This window comes from Glycine max, chromosome 3 (assembly GCF_000004515.6).
Source record: "Glycine max cultivar Williams 82 chromosome 3, Glycine_max_v4.0, whole genome shotgun sequence".
NCBI lineage: Eukaryota > Viridiplantae > Streptophyta > Magnoliopsida > Fabales > Fabaceae > Glycine > Glycine max.
The window spans coordinates 2,816,260-2,841,639 of NC_016090.4; the positions used below are offsets into that span (position 1 = coordinate 2,816,260).

The 25,380-nt window shown below is 31.2% G+C and overlaps 1 non-coding gene and 1 pseudogene across 1 annotated transcript; both read left to right on the top strand.

Moving 5' to 3' along the window:
• Positions 1 to 1,728: 1,728 nt before the first annotated feature.
• On the top strand, positions 1,729 to 1,838 carry MIR9746D (microRNA MIR9746d). Its single transcript, NR_126786.1, has one exon. It is a non-coding gene; the product is annotated as a microRNA MIR9746d (primary transcript).
• A 10,302-nt stretch (positions 1,839 to 12,140) lies between these two features.
• Positions 12,141 to 14,316, top strand: LOC102669996 (reticulon-like protein B11; annotated as a pseudogene).
• The last annotated feature ends 11,064 nt before the right edge of the window (positions 14,317 to 25,380 follow it).

A 25,380-nucleotide genomic window follows, 5' to 3' on the forward strand; every position in this document is an offset into this window, starting at 1 on the left:
AAACTGATGATAACTAGAGCCACGGATCGAGAGAAAGAGGACACATACACCATCAAGAAACAACTTTGAAAAGCCTACATGGACACCGTCAAAAGTCAAATCAGTAAGAACACTTAACTTCTCAAGGAACCATCTTTATTTTCTTCTTTGTATGGTTCTTGATGTTAATTAGGGTGTTTAATTACTGATATGACATCGTACATGTAAGCTTTTAAAGCTGTACGTGTACATTAAGCCCAAAGAAACAATTGGTATACATTTTAATTAATCATTTTTATGGCGTTACTTTTTCTTTCTCTTTTGCTCTATTGTTTAACTTGATTAATTTTTGTCTGAAGTGAGATGTACGTGTGTATAATCCCAGATGATAAATGGAGGTGTTGACGCCAAAAGGGTGGTGGCAGCAGAGGAGGTGGAGACGGCGGTGTCGCGGCTTCATTACTATGGTTTAATCAATGTTCATGTTTCTTGTAGGAAGGGTTTGAACTTTGAATATTGCTTACACAGATAGAAGGAGTGGTGCGGCAGATCAAGAGAATCAGGTAAATGACTTGAATCTAACTTTTATTATTAATGATCATGAGTTAAAGATTATGAATTTCTTAACCAAGTCTAGCACTATCTTAGCTTTTTATACTGTATTCTCAAGCTATATTTGTTTCTTTTTATATATGACCATGGGGAGACTTAGAAGTGTCAAATGCTTACGAAGGGAGAAGAGCCTGCTGAATTGAGGAGATCACGTAAACTTTTCTCCGATATAGACACTACACACATTGTAATTTTTTAACTTCCCAAGGACATTTAGTAACGGTGGAAAAATTTAAGTGTGTATAATCCCAGGTGAGAAAAAAAAATACATTGTTCGTGTTACATACTGTAACTATGTGTATTTGTGTTCTACAATCAAGAATTAATCTTTCTATCAGAGATAATCAGGAATCTATGTAATTTCAATGCGTTTTCCGGGAATATGCATCCTTCTTCCCAAAACTGAGAGTGAAGACAACTAAACGCAGAGAGAAAGAACCTTTATCACCATGAAGCTCGTTTGGTCTCCAGAATCAGCTTTGAAATCCTACATCAACACTCTTAAATCAGTAAGAACCATTAACACCATGAACCATCAATCACATAATTAATAATTTTCTTTCTTTAGCTTCTTCATTTTCTTTTATTCTTTCTTTATCACTTCTTTCTTTTCCTCTTGATATGCACAAATGATATACGTAATTTGTCTGCCATTGTTATAACTTTTTCCTTTTAGATCTATTTTCTTGTCCTTGCATGTGTATATATGGTTATGCAACAAAGTAATTGATATACTTATTAAATATGTTAGATTTTACACAAAAGATTCTTACCAAATATCCGATGGATATGAAAGATATGAATGTCTCCGGTGAATTTGTATATGAATTATTCACTAGGGTTTTGAGGGAGCGTGGTGCTACCATCTGGGAAGCTATTTGGATAGTTTTGAAGATAAAGTTAGTTACGATCAGATGTCCACTTGTTTTTACATTCATTTATTGTTTTACATTGCTTAGAGAATATATAAGGCACTCGTTGTATGAAAAGATTATTGTTCTAGGTCTAGGTTTCACCAGTTTCTTACCTATAAAATTGTGAAGAGTTCAATCCTATTTATAAATCAACAGTAATCCAATTTTGTGTTTCCATTAATGAAAACACATTCAGTCCAGTATTTAAAATATCATGTTGTTTACGGTTATCCAAGTGAGATTCAAGCACTTTTCTATGTGGCTTTAAGGTGTGTTTGAATGGAACACCTTAAATCCAAGAAGAAAAGTGTTTGAATCTCAATTAGATAACCATAGACAACTTGATATGACATGAAAATATGAAAATAAGAAGTATTGAAACAGTATGTGTTTTTGGAAACACAAAATTGGATTTTTCTTGATTTATAAATTGGATTGATTTTTCACAATAATAATCTAAGAAATTTGAGAAAGCAAGAAATAAAAAAATCATTTTTTCCTATGGCTAATGTCTTATTATATTATCTACGCAAATATAAAACAATAAATGAATGCAACAAGATGTTGGCATCTAATAAAAATTAACTTTCTCATCAAAACTATCCAAATGAGAATTTGTGCTAACCATGAAAATATAACCGAGGATTAATGTCTCATAGCTTCTCAGAGTATGCAAGGCAGTGATTCGAAAGAAAAAAAGATGGAACGCCAAATATTTACGAAAGATGTTTATTTTGAAGTCATAAGAACATTAGGTGTGTGCTTAGTTCGGCTATGTTGGACAAGTTGTTTCAATTAGTTTTTAATTTTTTTATTAGCCAAAGAAACTTGTTAGTTGTTCAGTAAACAAGTATTTTTACGTAACTTTTATCGTTGTCCAAGTAAGCTTTTAAAGCTGTACGTGTACATTAAGCCCAAAAAAGTAATCGTTATACATTTTAATTAATAATAGATATAGACCCTAAAAATCAAATGTGGTTTTTTATGTCTGTGGAATTTTGATTGAATCTAACACAAAAGTAGCATTGACCAGAGATTAAGAAAGTAAACTGCTACTAATAATTTTTCCAAGTTAAAGGGTTACCTAGTTCCTTAGACATCCTAATTATAGGAATTGGCATTAGATCATTGGTGCCTCTTGAACATGTAAGCTTTTAAGGACTGTTTCTGGAGATCAAGCTTAGCAGTGTAAGTGTCTCTTTTCTCTCTTTCTCTGTGTGTGTTAGAATGTGGATATTATGTGAGGTATATCAGTTGGTAATGTTTTTCTAATGAATGATTATGGATATATATAAGCGGTTTGAGAGGCATTGACTTTAATTTGGCTCACTCAATTTGCACGTATTTTTTTATCCTTGAAAATAATTAATTTACATCTCACATCAGTTGTTGTCCAGAGTATCTCCAGTGGCCAGAGACTATCCTATAACTGATTTCTTTTCATAATTTTTTCGTTGTTTTTATTCTTGCCTATGTTATAAGAATTTTTATTAAAAAATGTACCTAAGAGTATTATTACACTAATTGATGAAATTAACTGGAGATGATTAATTCAATATCCTTCTCTGTCTTCACTTCTTATTTAATTTTATTCCATATAGTACTTATGCATATTGTGCAGACATCACAGCCTATTAAAAATATATTTCTGTGTAAAACAAAAATTTAAGAGGACATGGTTGAAGCATCTTATTCAAATTCGTGAAGTAAGTAGAGAGGAAACAAGGTTCTGAAAACAAAAATATATGTTGTTATGCTTTTCCTCTGCTATCTGATAACTGAAAGTTTTGTGCTTCCTTGCCTTCAATTGGTTTTGCTTTTCAGTTTGGTATACTAATAAAACGTATGGCATGTTTTGTGGGAGAAAACTCATTTTTCACATAACCATATGCCTTGGTGTTTGGAACACTTTGTTTTTCGTTATAAAAGTTTTGCTTTTTAATAGGCTTGCTTGAAAAAAATCCCAGCTGATATGAGATTGTTATTAACATATATTTTTCATAATCCAATTATTTATCTAACAGCCATATAAATAATTAATAGCAATCACATTAAGAGATGTTTTGCAAAAGTTGAGCACTTTCTGATGCTGCTGCTCACATGTTGTTGTTCTACATACGGTCATTATTATATCATCTAAACAAAATCTAAATATCTAATAATTGCTCCCTCAATAACCCTCACATGATATCCATATTGCGACCCAGAACTGATGATAACTAGACCCCCACAGATCGAGAGAAAGAGGACACATACACCATACTTGATATCAACACACATTAGGTGCAATGTTTTGAGGAAACAAAATAAGATTATCACATTACTGCGTAATGAACAATTATATAAAGGGTGATTGATAACATCAAATTAATATGACAATTGTTCACTAGAGTATATTGCATGATGGGCAATATGGAAATGTTACATGAAAATGATTTTGTAATGTTATTTACATGCTATAAGAAATTCACAAGTAGTAAATGATACTCGGTAACAATGAATCAATGTAACACATGTAGAGTAACACTATGGTGTAGGCATACAAATTTGATGTGTTAATGGGTTATGCATTTTATGAGTACCATGTACTTATTATGTGGGATAATAAGTATAAATTTAAATGCATCATTTATGTGTTTGTTCTTACTTTTAGAGGCCACTGCAGTATATTAAAATAATAATCATGGACTTCTAAAATTTAAAATAAATAAATAAAGTTAAAATAATTTACTCAAGAAACATTTTTATTTTGGATTTGGTGCATCAATGTTCAAAATCCAGTTATAGTATATCATTTTAATTATTTAGCATTTAAATGAGCTAATTGAATCAAGATATCACCAAAGCGATGTCTCTTGCGTAGATTGTTCATGAGAAAGGTTAGATATTAACGTGTGTGATTATTTATACGAATGGTGATTGATCCAAAGGAAAGTTGTTATTTAACTAAGTTACATATACACCTATGATGTTAAACGTGTGATAATGATGAGATTTTGCATGTGAATGATAAGTCACATCAAAAGATGCATTTGTTATTTGATATGCTTTTATTATCAATGCTTTTTTTTTTATCAATGCTTGAACATTACAACAAGGATATCACTAGCAATTAATACCACTATCCACAGACTTGATATTAATGGTGCACTAGATATCTTGAGATGAGATACACCATTATTTAAATGCATTGATGAATGTGATGTGAGCTTATTGTATTATTTGTTTTGATCTTTTCCGTTGTTGCTTCTATATCTGTCCCTTCTCCCACGAATTCCAGTACCTCTGAACAGAGGAAACTTCATGAGAAGTGGGATCACTCAAATGGCATGAGTCTTATGATCATTAAGCGTGACAATCCTGAGGTCTTTAGGGGCACTATTTTAGATGATATAACTAGTGCCAAAGAATTCCTTGCTGAAATTGAAAAGTGCTGTGCAAGGAGTGATAAGGAGGAAACAAGTACTCTCCTTCAGAACTTGATTTCCATGAAGTATCAAGGAAAAGCAAATGTCAGGGAATACATCACGAGAATGTCAAATATTTCTTCAAAATTAAGGGCACTAAAGCTTGAGCTCTAGTTTAGTCAGGTTAAGAATTAAGGGCACTAAAGCTTGAGCTCTAATTTAGTCAGGTTAAGATCTCTTATAAAGGAAAAATGGTCTCTTAATGAGCTCATTTCATAATATGGGTAAGAAGAGGAAAAGCTGAAGCAAGAAAGGATTGAAAGTGCTCATGTTGTGAGTACCTCTAAAGACAAGAGCAAAAGAAAAAGAAATGAGGAGCCCAAGAAAAAAACTGCTAAGGGTCCAACACAAAAAAAAAAAACAAAATCAAGGTGACAACTATTTCTTTTACCGTAAGCCTGGACATATAAAGTACCAAATATCATGCTTGGCGTGCAAAGAAGAGGCTGCCTAAGATACCGAAAGCCAATTGATTATGGAAGATGGATCTATGTTGGAGATGGTAAATCGGTGGAAGTGGAAGCTATAGGGCACTTTAGATTATTATTATGTACTGGTTTTTATTTGGATTTGAAAGACACTTTTGTTGTATTGTCATTTAGACAAAATTTGGTTTCAGTTTCTTATTTTGAAAAATTGGGTTATTTGTGTTCATTTGGAAACAATGTGTTCAGGTTGTCTTTTAATTTAGATATTGTTGGAACTGGTTCACTCTTGGCTAATGATAATCTATATTTACTTGATATTGTAGCTTCCTATGGTGAATCCTTTAATGTATAATTGTGTGGTACTAAGCGTAGAATTGATAATGCAAACTCAGGAGCATTATGGCACAAGCGCTTGGGTCACATTTCTAAGAACAGAATTGAACAACTTGTGTCAAACACAATCTTGGATTCCATTGATTTCACAAGCTTAGATGTTTGTGTTGAATGCATTAAAGGTAAACATACCAAAAACAAGAAATTAAGTGCATATAGGGCTACAGATGTCTTGGAATTGATACATACGGACATTTGTGGGCCATTTCATACACTTTCGTGGAATGGTCAATAATATTTTATATCATTCATAGATGATTACTCTAGATATGCATACTTGTTTCTTATACATAAAAAGTCACAATCTCTGGATGTGTTCAAAACATTTAAAGTTGAAGTTGAAAATCAACTCAACAAAAGAATAAAGTGTGTCAAATCTGACTGTGGTGGTGAATACTATGGCAAATATGATGGTTCAGGTGAACAATGTCCAGGGCCTTTTGCTAGGTACCTAGAGGAATGTGGAATCGTTCCACAGTACACCATGCCAGGGTCACCTAGCATGAATGGCGTGGCTGAAAGACGAAACAGAACTCTTAAGAATATGGTAAGAAACATGATTTGTCATTCTAACTTACCAAAGTCACTCTGGGGAAAGGCACTAAAGACTGCAGCTTATATTCTAAATAGAGTGTCAACCAAGACAGTTGCCAAAACAATTTACGAGCTTTGGGTTTGGCGAAAACCTAGTCTGAAACATTTTCATGTATGGGGATGTCCAGCTGAGGCAAGGCCTTATAAGCCAAATGAAAGTAAATTGGACTCCCGAACAATGAGCAACTACTTTATTGGTTATTCTGAAAGATCTAGGAGCTATAAATTTTATGATCCCAAATTAAAGACAATTTTTGAGACGGGAACCGCCACATTCTTTGAGGATATTGAGTTTGGGGGGGAAGAATAAGGTTAGAGACTTTGTCTTAGAGGAAGAATCATTAACAATTCCAGAACTGATTAATACAGTTGCTTTTGATAAAGCAAATTCGGAACCTCTACAAGATATTGTTATTGAATCCCCTACTCAAGATAATTTGGTCATTCATGAAGAACAAACTCAAGATCCTTAAGAACCTATGCTTCATAAGTCAGTACCTTTGCGGAGATCTACAAGAGAAAGGAGAAGTACTATTCCAGATGATTATGTGGTATTTCTCCATGAACATGAGGAAAATAATGGTATGATGGAAGATGACCTAGTCAACTTCCATCAAGCCATGCAAGATTCCAACTCAGAAAAGTGGATTAAAGCAATGAATGAGGAGTATAAGTCCATGCAAGACAACAAGGTTTGGGAACTTGTCCCATTACCAGAAGGTGTGAAACTTATTGGTTGCAAATGGATATTTAAGACCAAGTGGGATTCCAAAGGTAATGTGGAGAGGTATAAGGCTCATCTTGTGGCCAAGGGCTATACCCAAAATGAATGGATTGACTTTAAAGAGACTTTCTCTCCAGTTTCATCGAAAGACTCTTTTAGGACAATCATGGTTCTTGTTGCATATTATGATTTGGAGCTTCATCAAATGGATGTCAAGACAACATTTCTCAATTGCAACAATGATGAGACAATTTATATGGTGCAACCAGAAAACTTTGTGTCAGGAGACCCAAAGAATATGATTTGCGAATTGACAAAATCCATTTATGTGCTAAAACAGACATCTCGTCAATGGTACCACAAATTTCATCAAGTAATTCTCTCATTTGGTTTCGAGATGAATCTTGTTGATGATTTTGTGTATCACAAATTCAGTGGGAGCAAGTATATTTTCCTGGTCTTATATGTTAATGACGTACTGCTTGCCACTAATGATATAGGCATGTTGCATGAAACCAAGAGATTTCTATCAAGAAACTTCGAAATGAAAGATCTTGGTGATGCCTCCTTTGTATTAGGAATTCAGATACACCGAGATCAATCTCGGGGTATTCTAGGATTATCTCAAAGGACCTATATCAAAAAGGTACTTAAAAGGTTTGACATGCAGGAATGTAAATCTGGGGATACTCCAGTTGCTAAGGGAGATAAGTTTAGTCTCAAATAGTGCCCAAAAGGAAATTTGGAAATTTAGGAAATGCAGAAGATTCCCTATGCATCAGCTGTAGGGAGTTTGATGTATGCCCAAGTATGTACGCGTCTGGATATAGCATACATAGTTGGGGTATTAGGCAGATATTTAAGCAATCCAGGAATGGATCATTTGAAAGTAGTCAAAAGAGTTATGAGGTATTTAAAGAGAATAAAGAATTATATGCTCACATACAAGAGGTCAGATCAGTTGGAGATCATTGTGTATTCTAACTTGGATTTTGCAAGATGCCTAGATAGTTTGAGATCCACTTCAGGTTACATTTTCATATTAGCCGGTGGTGCAGTTTCTTGGTGCAGTGCCAAGCAAACCCTTACTAAGTTATATTGTGACAATAAATCAGTTGTATTGTATTCTAACAACAATGGGAGCTCGACCAAGTCGAAGTATATTGACATCAAGTTCCTAGCTGTTAAGGAAAAGGTACAGAGTGGACAAATTTCCGTAGGCCACATAGGGACATACTCCATGATAGTAGATCCTCTTACTAAGGAACTTCCACCAAGGTCTTTCATGAGCATGTTGCTCACATGAGTGTTTTACCGTTCGAGGAATCTTTGGTTTAGTGGGAATTAGTCACTTTTATGTATTTTATGTATGCATACATTGACTTTTGGATATAGTTGGTTATATATATATATATATATATATATATATATATATATATATATATATATATATATGGTTTATTATTCAGTTATTATACTTTGTACATTAAGATTATTAAATGATCTCATTGAGGTAAAGTAGGACCAGTTGAAAATAGACGTGTACATGCCACCTTCACGTAATTTTCATGCTATACATTTCATGATGAGTCTATGTCATTTGATTATGTCAGCATTAGTGATCATTGATGGGCTTAGTTGTGATTGATACAATGAAAACTACTTTGGTTCTACGTGCGGATGTAATCAATGGACAATATTGTTGGAATATGCTCAAGGCATGTAATGGAAAATTTTGAACTCATAAAGTCTAACACATTCATAAGGATTGTAAGAATATATGTTTGTGACCAGTGGGAGATTGTTAGCAATTTTGGGTCATATATATATATATATATCACATGATTGAATGAGTTAGGGCCATTATATAATTAGCCAAAATATTAAAGTGGTCTAATCAATATAAAAGTATGGCTAAGGGTATATATGTTATGAAAGACTAATTGTGTAGATACCATCAGTGATATTATAATTTGATGAGAGGACAAATTATAATTGTGAAATTTGAGGTAAATGATGGCAATTACCAATATAAGGGGTTATGGTCCCCATTTGTAGAGAGCAACACATTGCATACAGTGTCGCTTGTCTCTTTATCCTATCAGAAGAGAAAAAATTCAGAGAAAGAAAAGAAAAGAGCCCTCTTCCATTAAGATTAATACAGGTATGCTTTGCATTAGTTTTCATCATGATTTTGAGTATGTAAATACTAAGAGATTCTATTTATCTTTATACCGTAATTTCTCTTTACATGAATAGAAAGCATGTGACTAAGTTTGATGATTGTCTGTTAGAATCAAATTATACTGATTGATTGAATCTCAACATTTGGAATTGAATCCCAATATGATGGGTTTAGTTGAATGACTTGAATCAAGTTCTATAATTAATGAGATGATTTAGAGACCATCTAATTCTTAACTGGGTTTGGGATTTTGAGGATATAGAAATTATTAAAAATCTTATATACTACATCTCAGAGAGAGTCGACCCAATAATGAGTGAGGTCTAAAATAAAATTTAAAAGAAATATTTTATTTTACAATATGATAGTTATATAATAGGTTTTTTTTTTTGCCAACATAGATGAACATTTTGTAAACATATAAGTCCTCTTTGCTTTATAAAAACTAATAACAAATATTTTTTTATAGACTTAAAAGCTTGATTGAACTTTACTTATTTTATCCTTACTGGTTATAATCTAAAAATTAAATTGCAGTAACATAGAAAAACCGCATTTATAACTATAGTAGCCAGCTTCACATAGTTGCTAGTAACTACTAAATTGTGTGGAACAAAAAAGTGCACTACTTCATTGGACTTCTATTCTTGCATACGTACCGAGCTATTTTTGCAAACTCCTTCTCGAATGATGATATAGCATAAAGAAAAACTGCCTTCTCATCATCCATCCATCTTGTAGGATCCATCTCATCACAACAAGGCTCATCATCAACATCCTAAGTACTAGTTGCCTTCAAGTTGGATCGATGATGAGAAGACAGTTTTTCACCACGATGTATTGCGTTTCTCGAAGGACATGGCAAGGATGGCATGTTGTTTGGGAACTATAGGTCCTAAGAATTGTGTATGGTTTTCTTCAGCAAGTTCTTGAAATGCCGTAGTATGGCGTATGCACATACCATGATGCTTCCAGTTTTATAGAAACTTGGAACTAATCTATAAGTTTTGCACTTATGCTTTGTCTATTGCATGCATGCTCAAAATGATGTATGGTTCTTGATGTTAATTAGGGTGTTTAATTATTGATATGACGTTGTCCATGTAAGCTTTTAAAGTTGTACGTGTACATTAAGCCCAAAGAAACAATCGGTATACATTTTAATTAATAATTTTTATGGTATTAGAGTTTTTGTTACTTTTTCTTTCTCTTTTGCTCTATTGTTTAACTTGATATTTCTAATTAATGCTAACATAGAGAGGAGTGCTACAACATGTAGCATCAACTGCTTCAGAGGGTCCTAGCTGTTGAATCAAGAATCAGGAGAATAGCACCTTTCGAGAGTAATTTATTTTGTTTATAAGGCTCTTAAGTTTGAAGATTAGTAAATTATATATGCTGTTATATATATATATATATATATATATATTACACATCATAAAACCTTTCTAACATTAGATTGTGTTAAAAATTTAATACGTGTGTGTTACATACACTAATTTTGCGTATTTGTGTTATAAAATCAAGAATTAATCTTTCTTTGAAAGAAAATCAATAATCTATGTAATTAAAGTACCTTGTTACAGGAACATGAATCCTTGTTTCAAAAACTGAAAGTGAAAATAACTAAAAGCAGATAGAGAGAAAGAAGACTTACACGCACACACCAGCAAGTTCATTTGGTCGGCCTTGAAATCCTACATGCAGTAAGAACCTTTGTCACCATGAACCATCATCAATCACATGATTAATAATTTTCTTTCTTTAGCTTCTTCATTTTCTTTTTGTTTCTTTATCACTTTCTTGTCCTCTTGATATGCATATATACGTAATTTGTTTGGCATAGTTATAACTTTTTGCATTTTACCTCTACAATTTTGTCCATACATATATGTGTGTGTATATGGTTATGCAGGAAAGTAACTGATAAACTTTATTAAATATGTTAGTTTTCATAGAAAAAGATTCGTACAAAATTAATACCTAATAAATGGATGTCCCTGATTATTATAGATAAAATTAGTTTAGTTAATTACTAGAAGTTATTTTAGCAGTTAGTTGGTTATGACAGTTAGTTAGTTACTAGAAGTTATTTGAATAAGTTAGTTAATTACTAGTTAGTTAGTTTCTAGAAGTTATTTGAGTAATTAAGTTGGTTACTCAAGTTAGTTATTTTCTGTCTTTGTATAAATACACCAACTTTTGTAATACTTTGATGTATGAATCCTAAAATTGTTTTTTATCTATCTTTCATTTCTTTCATTTCTGATATAGTATCAGAAGTTTTTGCTTTCGTGCCTTTTGCTTCCTATTGAAGCTATTTTTGGTTCTGCCCAGTGGTGTGGATAGTGTCGCTAGCCCTCGCTTTGTGGTGATGACCCTGTCTCAAGGGAGCGTGTTGTGAGTCCTACATCGGGTGGTTAACGAGCATTGTAAGTTCTTATATTGCTGGGTGGGCCACCCCCTTATGAATCGGTTTTTAAAGGGACCTTTCAAATGCCTGGTTGGTTCTTTTTTTCTCTCATGATCATGGATGCCATTGATGATTCTAACCCCTTCATTCTTCCGAAAATCATGGCATTGTCTTAGTTTTTCATCCTTTTATCGGTGAAAACTACAATTTTTTGGAAGAAAGCAATGTGCATGGCTCTTCATGAAGAAAACCAAAAGGAAGTTGGTGCTTCCACCTCTGCTAGTGAAGTTTCACATGCTTTTTTCCTTGAAGACTTCTTCTGCTGCACGCAATCATCCTCACAATTGCATTGTTACTAATATCTCGATAGTTTTTTTATAGTTTTTTTACTGACATGGTACTCACCACTAAGCTAAACTTCCTCAACCACCATGAGAGATTCTAATCGAATTTCGGTTCACCGTATTCTCGGCGAAGGTTTACTTGCTGATGTGGTGTTGTGGAAGAATTGGCGTGGAGCGGTTGCGGTGTTCGTTTCTGCCACCGCATTACGGTACCTCTTCGAGCGTGCCGGTTACAATTTCTTGTCCTTCATCGCCAATGTCATGTTGCTTCTTGTCGTTATTTTCTTTCTGGGCAAAAGTTGCTAACCTTCTCAATGTAGAAGCAAACTTCATGATGATGAATCAAGTTGATTCAAGTAGTTTTGATGATGACAAAGATGATGACAAAAAGCCCAAAGAATGATTTCAAGATTGAGTCAACAAGTTCAAGATCAAGATTAATTTCAAGTTTCATGAGAAGAAATCAAGAAGATTCAAGAATCAAGAGAAGTTTGATTTCAAGATTCAAGAGAAGATGAATTCAAGATTCAAGAGAATAAATCAAAAAGACTTCACAAGGGAAGTATTGAAAAGATTTTTCAAAAATAAAAAACATAGCACAATTTTGTTTTTCAAAAGAGTTTTTCTCTAAATTTTCTAAGTTACCAGAGTTTTTACTCTCTGGTAATCGATTACCAGTTTCCTGTAATCGATTACCAGTGGCAAAGTTTGATTGCAAAAACTTTTAACTGAATTTGCAACGTTCCAATTGTTTTTAAATGGCATAATCGATTACAATGTATTGGTAATCGATTACAAGTGTATCTGAACGTTGAAATTCAAATTCAATTGTGAAGAGTCACATCTTTTCATAAAATGCTTTGTGTAATCGATTACATGGTTTTGGTAATCGATTACCAGTGACAAGTTTTGAATAAAAATCAAGAGATGTAACTCTTCCAATGATTTTCTCAAGATTTTCTCAAGGTTATAACTCTTCCAATGGTTTTCTTGACCAGACATGAAGAGTCTATAAAAGCAAGACCTTGACTTGCATTTTATGTACTTGATATAAGTTTTCATATATACTTTTGAACGTCTTCTTGAACTTCTTCTTCTTCTTCCTTTGCCAAAAGTTTTCTAAGTTTTCTGGTTTCCAAACCTTGTTCTTTCACAGAAAACAAAAGTGTGCTATTCATCTTTTTCATTCTCTTCTCCCTTTGCCAAAAAGAATTCGACAAGGACTAACCGCCTTAATTCTTTTTGTTTCTCTCTTCTCCTTTTTCCAAGAGAACAAAGGACTTACCGCCTGAATTCTTTTGTGTGTCCGTTCTCTCTTTTCAAAGAATTCAAAGCGACACAGTCTGAGAATTCTTTTGATTCTTCCCTTTCCCTTAAACAAAAGATTTCAAAGGATTAACCACCTGAGATATCTTTTGTTTCCCCTTCACAAAGTTTCAAAGGACTAACCGCCTGAGAACGTTGTCTTAACACATTGGAGGGTACATCCTTTGTGGTACAAGTAGAGGGTACATCTACTTGGGTTGTTGTAACTGAGAACAAGAGAGGATACATCTCTTGTGGATCAGTTCAAGTGGAGGGTACATCCACTTGGTTGTTCAAAGAGAACAAGGAAGGGTACATCCCTTGTGGATCTTTGCTTGTAAAGGCTTTTACAAGGTTGAAAAGAAATCTCAAGGACCGCAGGTCGCTTGGGGACTAGATGTAGGCACGAGTTGTTGCCGAACCAGTATAAAACTCTTGTGTTTGTCTTCTTCTTCCATACACTCTTTAATTTCCGCTGTGCACTTTAATTATCGCTTTTACTTTTGGTTAAGTTTCTATTTATGTTCTTTACTTTCTTAACTTTGTAGTAAAAGCCTAATTGAATCTAGTAACATTAAGAAGGATAAGTTTTTTAATTAGTAAAGGTTCATTAATAATTAATTCAACCCCCCCCTTCTTAATTATTCCGAGGCCACTTGATCCAACACTCAATAAACCTTTTCCTCCTCTCCCCGATCTGGAGATCTCAAAGGAAACTATTGCCAGGGTTGCTGATGCACTACAAATTTGGTTGAATCTAGCCTTGTCTGTTGCACATGACATAGCGATTGAGAAGAATTTTTTGCTCTGCCTCTAGGTTGTTGGTGTATTGTGGGTAATATCTTACATTCGTAGTTTGTTCAACTTTTTGACTTTGATCTTTATCAGTGTTCTTCTTAGCTTGTCTCTCGTTGTGTTGTATGACAAGAACCAGAACAATTTCAATTTGCATGGCTAGAGTAAGTTTCTCCATGTCTAGCACTATCCAGTTTTTGCCAACAAGGTGTTTGTTTAAACGCTTTTGAAAATTTTGGCTTATTGTTTCAGCCTTTTGGGCTTGTTTTGATGATTTTAGCTTCTATCATGTGTGGTGGTTAAGCATTGTTCATTTGTTAGCTTCTGTCATGAGTGGTTAAGCCTTGGTTATTGTTGGTTCACAAAGTGTTTGTGAAAAGTTCTCATAGTAGACAGATTTTGTGATTCTTCTATTTTGTTGATGTAAGCTTCTGTCTATGGTGATTAAGCATTGTTTAAGATTTTTCCATGGATGGTTAAGCATTGGTTTGTTGTTTTGCTTTTGCTCTTGATGGTTAAGCCCCATTGCTTCTGCCAAGTAGTTAAACTTTGAGGTATAGTTTATACTTGGTGGTTAAGCTTTGATAGTTTCCTGGATTAACGATTTGAGCTTTTGTCAAATGGCCTTGTTGATGATTTCACTTGATGGAAACTTTGATGTTTGCTTTAGACACTTGGAAGAAGTTGAAGTTGGTCGAAGATTTCTAGAAGTTTCTATTTTGATCGATGTATTTTCGGCATGTTTATCAATATTCCAAGTTTTCAGATTTTTTTTTCCTTTAATGTTGATGTATTGCTTTCTCCAAGCTAGAAGTGTTTTCAACACATCCCAACTTGCGTGGGGTATTGGAGATAAAATTAGTTAGTTAGTTATTAGAAGTTATTTGAGTAGTTAGTTGGTTATGGCAATTAATTAGTTACTAGAAGTTATTTGAGTAAGTTAGTTGGTTACCAAGTTAGATATTTTTTGTCTTTGTATAAATACACCAACTTTATAATACTTTGATGTATGGATCCTAAAACTGCTTTTTGTCTATCTTTCATTTCTTTCATATCTGATACGATTGAATCTAGATATGATGAATTATTCGCTAGGGTTCAGAGGGGGGTGTTACTTATCATCTCAGAATTGAAGCTATTTGGATAGTTTTGAAGAGAAAGTTAATTATTATTGATCATACACCAACTTTTTGTTACATCTATTTATTGTTTTACATTGCTTGGAGAATATAATACAAGGATTTGGTTGTAGGGAAAGATTATTGTTCTAGGTTTCCCCATTTTCTTTTTTTATATTTTATTGTGAAGAGTTTAATCCTATTTATAATCCAATTCTGTGCTTCCATTAATGAAAACACATCCGGTTATTTCTTCTTACTATCGTTTTTTTGTTTAAATATCAAGCAGTTTACAGTTATCCAATGGAGATTCAAGCACTTTTTTCATGACTTTAAGGTGTGTTATGCACACTATTACACATGTTTTAACAACATTTTTTATTCTAACATTTAGTAAAAATTGTTTGTAACATTTAAAATATGTTGTTAAATATGGACAAATGTAACTAATTTTTGCGGCATTTTATCAAATGTTGTGGTATAACTCATGTTGCTAAAACCTTTAACGATATTGGTTATACACAACATTTGATAAAATATCATCAAAAAAATATTAATATCATTTATTCATGTTCAGTAATATTTTTGAAATGTTATCAAAAGTTTTTGACAAAATTTTTACTTAAGTGTTAGGTCAAAAAATGTTGTTAAAGATCACATGTGAAATAGTGACAATTGCTTAAGCAAGATGTTGAATGTGATTAGTTCATAGAACATTGTCAAAGGCTTGCATGCCTTAGGCATTTGAGAAGTTATTTTTTTTATTAGATTTGATGCAAATAGTACCCTCGTACTCCACTCAACAAGTTTAAGGTTAGAAGAATAACATTAAACTTGTTGACCATGGGATGTGAATACTCTTTTGTTTTGAAGTCATATATGTCTTCCTTGAATTGTTTCAAATCTAACAAAAAATAACTTCTCACATAATAACTTAAAGTATGCTTGCATTGAGCAACTTTTTCTATTAACTCATTGCATTCAACATCTTGCTTAAGCAATTGCAAGGAACACCTTAAAGCCATGAAGAAAACGTGCTTGAATCTCAATTGATAACCATATATAAACAACTTGATATGACATAAAAATATGAAAGTAAAAAGTATTGAAACTGGATTTGTTTTCATTAATGGACTACGTTTTGATCGAGCAAGACCATAAGAGACACGTACATGATTGCCACATTTGAGTTGGTAAGGAACAAGTTGAAATAAAGTAACTTCAATTTAAAATTTTCACATTCGATAATAAATATGTTTATATATAATTCTTTTGTGAATAATGTATTACTCACTTTGTTTTTTTTATAGTTTAAATATGTTTTAATCCCTGATATATAATTGACTTTTACGTTTGATCCCTGATAAATTTTTCTTTCGAGTTGACTCTGGTATTTGAAAAGTTTTATTTTAGATCTCTGCCATCAGTTAAGTAATGATGTGTTCGTTAAATATTTGACAACACGATTTGTTGTGACTAAAAAATTATAAGTATTTATTTCAAAATCAAATTATTTTTTTTTGCGGTTAAAAATCCCAGAATCAATTAAAGAAAAAAATAATTATCTTAATCATTTCATCAAACTCCTCTTACGCCTCCCCCACCATCCCTTTCTTACATAATGCATCAATCAAAACAATAAACACATAAACATCAACAACAAAAAACCCTTCCAAACCATCTCCTCCACCAAGTTATTTCATTGGATTAGAAGCCATTCTTGACTATTTCGTCATGAAATTTGAGAACGATGGAAACAACACCATTGAGGCAGAAGTCATTGATGAGGGTGTTAAGCGTGACGACGTCATAGGGAGGTTGTGCTTGAGAAGCTTCCCAAAGATGGAGAAGGCAAGAGTGACCCTGCCAATGTGGCAGAAGCAGTTGATGCGGGTGACATGGCAGGGGGCGACGTGAGACTCCGTTTGGGTGCAGAGGAAAATCATGGCGGGGAAGCACTTCACCTTCACAAGGGAGGCAATAATGTTTTGGTGATTTTCCGGAGACCTAGGTTGGAATTCGCTAGATCTAAGGTTTTTTGGATTTGGGTGTTGTGAAAGTGGAGATTTTGTTGGGTTTTGGGGATGAAGATTGAGGTGGGTTGGGAGGGGTGTGGAATGAGGAAGAGAAAATGACGATGGTGGAGATTTTGGGTCGAGAGTCATTCGATTACTTGGTGGTGAATTTGGTTTTGAACAAGAATCTATCAATGGTGTTTGGGAGTGGCGAGAACCTGCAGAACAAGCTGTTGGATCTCACGGAGCACCCAAACGTGTCGAACTTCAATTGGAACTATGTCATCTTTTGGCAAATTTCATAGTCAAAGTATGGGGATTGGGTTTTGGAATGGGGGCATGGGTGTTGTAGGGAGCCAAGAGAGGGAGAAAAGTTTGGAGAAGTGAGAATTGTTGCTGATGGAAAGGTGTGGAGGAAGAGGAAGAGGGTGTCGCAGAAGCTACACATGACTTTTGGAAGAAAGGGAAGAGGGTGGAAGAGAGAAGGGCAAAAAAGAAGGATGGAATAGAAGAGAGAGAAAAAATTCATCTTTAATTTGATTTTCAAACAAATATTAGCGATTTTTGAGCCGTCACAAATTACGTGCGGACTCATGATCACTTAACTAACGATAGAGATCAAAACATAATTTTTCAAATATCAAGGAATGGATTCGAATGAAAAATTTATGAGGGATCAAATACAAAAATTAAGTATATATCAGGACTCCAAAACATATTTAAGTTTTTTTTTAAGTTGTGGTGCAATGAGTGAGGAAGTTGTTAAATAATTTTAGTTATAATAAAAAAATATCATTTCTTGGAATTATTTCATTTTAGTTATATCTTATAATTTTATCAAATTTCTACTAAATTTCTCATTTTTAATCTTTAAAATCATTTCATATCACAATTCCAACTTAAGTATCATTATATTTAGATGGAAAATATAATATGTCGAGATTTTTTAGTAGAAAAAACACAACCAGGTGCGTGACAAAATTTATTTATATATTTTAAAAAAAGAATTTAATCAATTTTTTTAAAAAAAAGTCTCACAAAATTTAAATTAAATAAAGTTAAAGTGGAATTATAAGTCTTTTTCCTTAATCAATAAAATGTGTGTGTGTGTGTATATACTTGAAATATGAAAAAATCCATTGGATAAATCTTATGTGTTTTCACTCGAGACAATACTTATTATACATAATCTTAATGAAATGAAAAAAGTTACTAACAAATAAAGAATCCAAATAAATTTAAATAAAAAATATAATAATGCTCAAACTAATACAGAGGCTAACTTCAAAACAAAACAAAAACAAACTAATACAAAGGTTTTGTTCTTTGTCTTTGGGATGTAGAGTTGTATCTCTAGCTGATTTAGGAACTACAGCGACCTTACATTCCATTTGACATACTGTGACAGAGTACGTAATAAAGATTAATAATTAATTGAAGAAACAAAAAATTTCAAAAATAAAAGACTTTCATTTTTTAAATGGTAACTCAATTTTTTTATATCCTAAAACTAAAGAAACTTATTTTATTTTGGAAAATGAGTAGTTATATTGATTAATTAAAAAATTAGTTAACAATTTGATAGGGGGATAAATAGATAGATAATCAAAGTATAAGAGTTCAAATCTTAAGCTGTATTTTACTATTTTTTTAATCCTTTTCTTCTTTAGTTTTTCTCATATACAATTCATTATTAACGTCCAAATATATTTGCCGTACTTTTCAGGGACTAAATTTTGTATTTTTATCTTTCAAAGACGTATTTGTTAGCGGAGTGGAAAGACGAAAGATCAAAAAAATATTATGACAAATATGCCCATATGCTGACAATCCATGTTGGCAATCATTTGAGTGCAAATTTGTCCCTTTGTGCTACGTAGGCTATTTTATTAACGGTGACGGATGGAAATTAAGATCAGAGATATTTGTCGCACTTTTTACACTTTGAGGGACTAAATTTTGTATTTTTATTTTTCAGAGACGCATTTATCAACGAATTACATATTAAGGGACAAAAGTGATTATTTGCCCTTTATAATTTGACTCAAAAATGATAAATGCTCATATATTCTAGTCACTTTCTTCTCTTCCAGAAATTAATTGATCTCTGCATTTTAAATATTAAACAAATTAGAATTTGCTTTCTTTTTTAATGGAATATTATTATTAATCAGTTTTAATTGTCACGGGCATTTTTGAATATAATAAAATTATGCTTATCTTTATTTAGTCAAATTTGACTTATTTAGTTGGTTAATGATATTTTCACTCATTCGATTTTCATCATTTTGACAAATATTATAAGTAGTCGATTTGATCATATCCTTATTCAAGTATTCATCTTGTTCGACTAATATTAAAAAATAGTCAATGTGCATCGAGCTGGACTAACCTTATCCTAATTCAACCAATATTTCATCAACGGCCATTTCTGCTAACTCAATTTATTTTAGCTGATTGTGAGCAAACTCGGCATGGTTCAAAGTCAAGCCTACCAAATGGCCAATCTTTAATTAACACATGAGGCAGGTTACCAAAATTGTAAAATTCGATTACCAACACAAAGTTAGTTAATCTAATCTATTTAATTGATTTTGCTTTATTGAAATTCATGGACATAAGTAGTGCGACACTTAAGCTCTTTAAGCAGGGGTTGATGTTTGATCTTCGGCTTGGGAATGAAACCACAACTGAAGCTACCACACTTTACTCTAAAAATAGGCAAACACAATGGGAGGGATATTAACTGATTGTAAAAAAAATAAAAATCTCAAGTAACACATCAAATGATTTTGTCCACCATAGGACCTAAAAAATAATTATGGTTAACATATTTTATTACATAACATAAATATGATTTGGCGGTGCAATATCTCGTGTAACACAACATAATTATCCTTCCATTGTGTTACAGAATGAAATATTTGATTTCTTTGTGTAACAAAATTCATGAGCATGAGAAAGTAAGAGAGATAAACATTTTATTATTATTTTTTAAAGACAGTATCTCAAATTAATGTAATATTCCTAAAAAGAATGTATTAGAATACAAGAGAAGGTGGACTTTTTAGCCCTAATTTTTTAGTGCAGCTAACGTACCATTGCACACCAATTGAAAAAGGGTTTATGCGTATTGTTAGCAAGCTCCTTTATATAAATATTTTCCATATATAATATTAGTTATTTTATTTAGTAATATTTGTATTTATTATAGGCATTAAATATTATTTATTGATCACCAAAAAAATATTATTTATTTATGTATTTTTTTTTTGCTGAATATTTATTATGCATTTAATAAATGTTTTGATATATGTATTGAATGTTATTAATGTAGCATTTATATAAGTATTAAATATAGGTATTAATTGAGTATATATATATATATATATAAAACTGTAAATTTTATCATCAAATTTTTATTATTTTGCAAATTTTATCATTCAAATTTTATTTTTTTAAATTTTATTACTTAACTTTCATAATTTTATAAATTTTACCACTAAAGTTTCTTTTTCATGAATTTTATCACCCAACTTTCAATATTTACAAATTTTACCATTCAAGTTTTTTATTTTTGTATAGTTTACCATCATATGAATAATAATGTAAAAAGTCATTTTTTTATATTTTTGTACATCATTTATAATTACAATTGATAGAAAAAAATGACTTTTCATATTGATTCTGATTTTAGTCAATATAAAAAATCACTTTCTACTTCAGTGATAATTATGACCGATTTCAAAAATCAAATCATCAATATTGTAAAATGCATAAAAACGGAAAACTTACCAAATTTTCAAAAATATTACTTTGAGTGATAAAAGTTTATAAAAGAATAAGAGTTGAGTGATAAAATTTGTAAATAAACCTAAATATTATATATAATATTTTAAATATTACAAAAATTAATGATGACTCAAATTATTACACGCACACCACACTTGTAAAATTCATAATATTATAGTAATTTCATATATGTAATAATGAAGATATTTTATGTTATTAAGGTCGCTATTATATAAGCATTAAATAATATTTAATAATATTATGATTATAATAAATAATAATTCCATATATATAATAATGCAGATATTCAATGATTAATGTATCTTTTATATAATCATTACTATATGATAACTATTACTATATAAGTGGAAAATATGTTTGTTCATATATTTATACGAATTATATGAATACTTGTGTGGAATGTATGTTTTACATTTTAAATTAGGTAAATTTAAAAATATTTAAAATTTCACATGAATATTAATTTAAAACATGTTAATATAGAACACATTAAATGTTTACCATAATATAAAGATACTAGAAAGATATTGTAAATGGATTCAAAATTATTCTAAAACATAATATTAAGTCTATAAGTAGCACTATGCTATTCAATGGTTGATCAAAATTTTATAATACTGAAAACAAAGTTACATACATATTCAAGATAAGATGGAAGGCAAATTGTTTTTGATCCTAATCATGTTTGTTATGGCTCATGGTTTATTGGCAATAACAGTCCATGCATCTTCACAACTTCCTGCAGCATGCGATGGGTATGAACTAATGATTGACACTTGTAAGCCTGATTTGACTGTGGGATTCGATCCAACTACTGATTGTTGTTTCGTATCATATTATGCACTTAATCTTGCCATGTCTGACAAAACTGGTAAAGGTATAATAAATTTGTGCGATTGTTTTCAGTTTACTACGAAATCATTAAAGTATGATCCATATAAAATTATAGGACTTCCTGACAAATGCAGGATTAAAATTTCTTTTCCTATTAGCATGTGTGTATTTTGGCCAACTGTCCCTCCGACCCTTGTACCAAAACAATAGAATGACTTACCTATTATCTACATAATAAAGGAGTGTACTACCAAAATTGCATCATTAACCTATAGTCATTTTTAACCACTGTATATATAATGTAAATATATAAGCATATAATATAATGTACTTTCATCTTATTTTATAGACGATAAAGTATGATTATTTTCATCTTATTTTTAAATAAACTTTTAAATAAAATACTTTTATATTATTTTTTTGGCATATATATAATACTCTTCAATGAGTCACAATAATAATCTAAGAAAATGGAGAAATCTAGAACTAAAACAATAATATTTTCCGATAACTAATGTCTTATTATATTATTTAAGCAAGTATAAAACAATAAATGAATGCAACAAGATGTTGGCATCTGATAAAAATTAACTTTCTCATCAAAACTATCAAAATTAGAATTTGTGCTAACCATGAAAATATAACCAAGGATTAATGTCCCGTGGCTTCTCAGAGTATGCAAGGCAGTGATTCAAAATTAAAAAAGATGGAACGCCAAATATTTATAAAAGATGTTTATTTTGAAGTCATAAGAACACTAAGTGTGTGCTTAGTTCGGCTATGTTCGACAAGTTGTTTTAATTGGTTTTTAATTTTTTTATTAGTTGAAAAAACTTGTTTAATTGTTCAGTAAACAAATATTTTTATGTAACTTCTACCGTTCTTTGAAATGCTACTTGAAATAGTATTTTTTTAAAATATTAGTGCTTCCAAAGCTTCTAATTTTTTAAATTTTATTATAATTTTATCCTTCAAATATTCATTCAATTTCTTTATTATCTTTTTTAAATACTCCCATATAAAATCCAAATTTTGAATTCATCAAGATTAAGAAAAGTGATTAATTTAATTAATAACAATAAACTTATCTTAAATTTATAATTTCTTTTCAAAACTATCATTGTAGTTAATGTTTCTTTCTGTTTGACAATACATTCTCTCTCTTCTTTGAATTAGGGGTATTTTTAATTTAGTCTAAAAATAATTAATGCAAGGCACATAATCATTTGTGTCTTGTAAAAAAGAATAAATATCATTTTAAACTTGGATCTCATAGATAAAAACAAAAGGAATATGTCATTTTTGTCATTTTTTATTTTCCAGATACTTTAATAAGTGATTTTATTAAATATTTATAATTTAATAAGCTAACTTTAAAAAAAATTATTTTTAGCTTATTAGCTTCTGGTTAGTTTTCCAACTTGCTCTCTTTGGAGCTTCTTACTAACTTTTATTTCTCATTAATAAAAATTTATTTCACATTTTAAAGAAAATAATAAATGATAATTTCACTGTTTTTAAAAAATCCTAAAAACATAAAAAAAAAACTTAAATAATAATTTCTATTAATTAATTGAAAATAGAAACAGATAATAAAATCGTAAACCTGAAACTATTAATATATGTGTGTGTGTCAATTTCAGCTTTATATATATTATATATCTCATATCTGGGATGACTAAGGAAAATGGGAAAGAGACATACATAATTACATACCGACGGTGGGTGTTTTTATAAAACGATGTAATCTATAAGTTTTGCACTTATGCTTTGTTTATTTCTTGCATGCTCAAAACGATGTATGGTTCTTGATGTTAATTACATATTGATATGACGTTGTCCATGTAAGCTTTTAAAGCTGTACGTGTACATTAAACCCAAAGAAACATTTTAATTAATAATTTTTATGGTATTAGAGTTTTTGTTACTTTTTCTTTCTCTTTTGGTCTATTGTTTAACTTGATGTTGCTAATTAATGCTAACATAGAGAGGAGTGGTACAACATGTAGCATCAACTACTTGAGAGGGTCCCGTCCTAGCCGTTGGATCAAGAATCAGGAGAATAGTACCTTCTGAGAGTAATTTATTTTGTTTATATATGCTGCTATTATATATGTATATAGGACTATCTTAGGTTTATATATTCTCAAGCTATATTTGTTTCTTTTTATATATGATCATGGGGAGACTTAGGAGTGTCAAATACGTACGTAGGAAGAAGAGCCTGTTTTATTGAGGAGACCACGTAAACTTTTCACAGGTATACACTACACACACTGCATTCAACATCTTGCTTAAGCAATTGCAAAGAACACCTTAAAGCCATGAAGAAAATGTGCTTGAATCTCAATTGATAACCATATATAAACAACTTGATATGATATAAAAATGTGAAAGTAAAAAGTATTGAAATAGGATGTGTTTTCGGAAGCACAAAATTGAATTGTACTTGATTTATAAATAGGACTAAAACAATAATGTTTTCCTATTACTATTTCCTCATTACGTTATCTATAAGCAATATAAGACAATAAATGAATGCAATATTCTGGGATCTGATCATAATTAACTTTCTCACCAAAACTATCTTAACTAGAATTTGTGCTAATAAACCATGAAAATATAACCAAGGCTTAAAGGCTCATAGCTTTTCATAGTATGCAAGGCAGTTATTCAAAATTAAAAAAAAATGTAACACCAAATATTTAAAGAAAATGTTTATTTTAAAGTCATAAGAACACTAGGCGTGTGTTTAATTAGTCTGATTATACTCGACATGTCATTTTAGATGATTTTTGATTTTTTTTATTATCTGAATAAGTTTATTTAACGATTCAATAAACAAATTTTTTTGTTAAATAACTTCTAGTTTAATATTCTCTCTCTTTTTTTGTTAGCTAAAGTTCAATACTCTTATTTTCCTGGGTTAGGCAAATGAACGCCGTGTACATGGATTCATGCATATCTAGGTCCAGTAGGGACACATATGATAAAACTTTTCTAATTAAATTGTGTGGAAAAAACGTGTTACACTAATTATGCATCATTAGTTATATGCTAAGATCAAGAATCTTTCTTTCATAGATCAAGAATCTTTTGTAACTAAAATATGTTCGAAAATTATATGAATGCATCTTTCTTTAAAAATTTATCAATTAACTCGGAGAAAAAAGTGTACTGGTAGCAAATGGATCTCTAGTTCGAATTTCGATATGATTAATTTGGGTTTGTGTGCTATGCATGAAGTATGAGAAATTTAAGGAATGAGGGGCACAAGAATTTCCTCACGGCTGCATGGTGTGGAAGGAAAACTTGGTAGTCGATTCATCTGCTCGTTGGGTGCAACTCGCAACACAGTTACAAGGTTCATGTAGGGGTATGTATAAACTACTTTAGTAAAAAAACGTAACTTAATCGAATTGATTTCGAGCTGTTTTAAAATGGTAT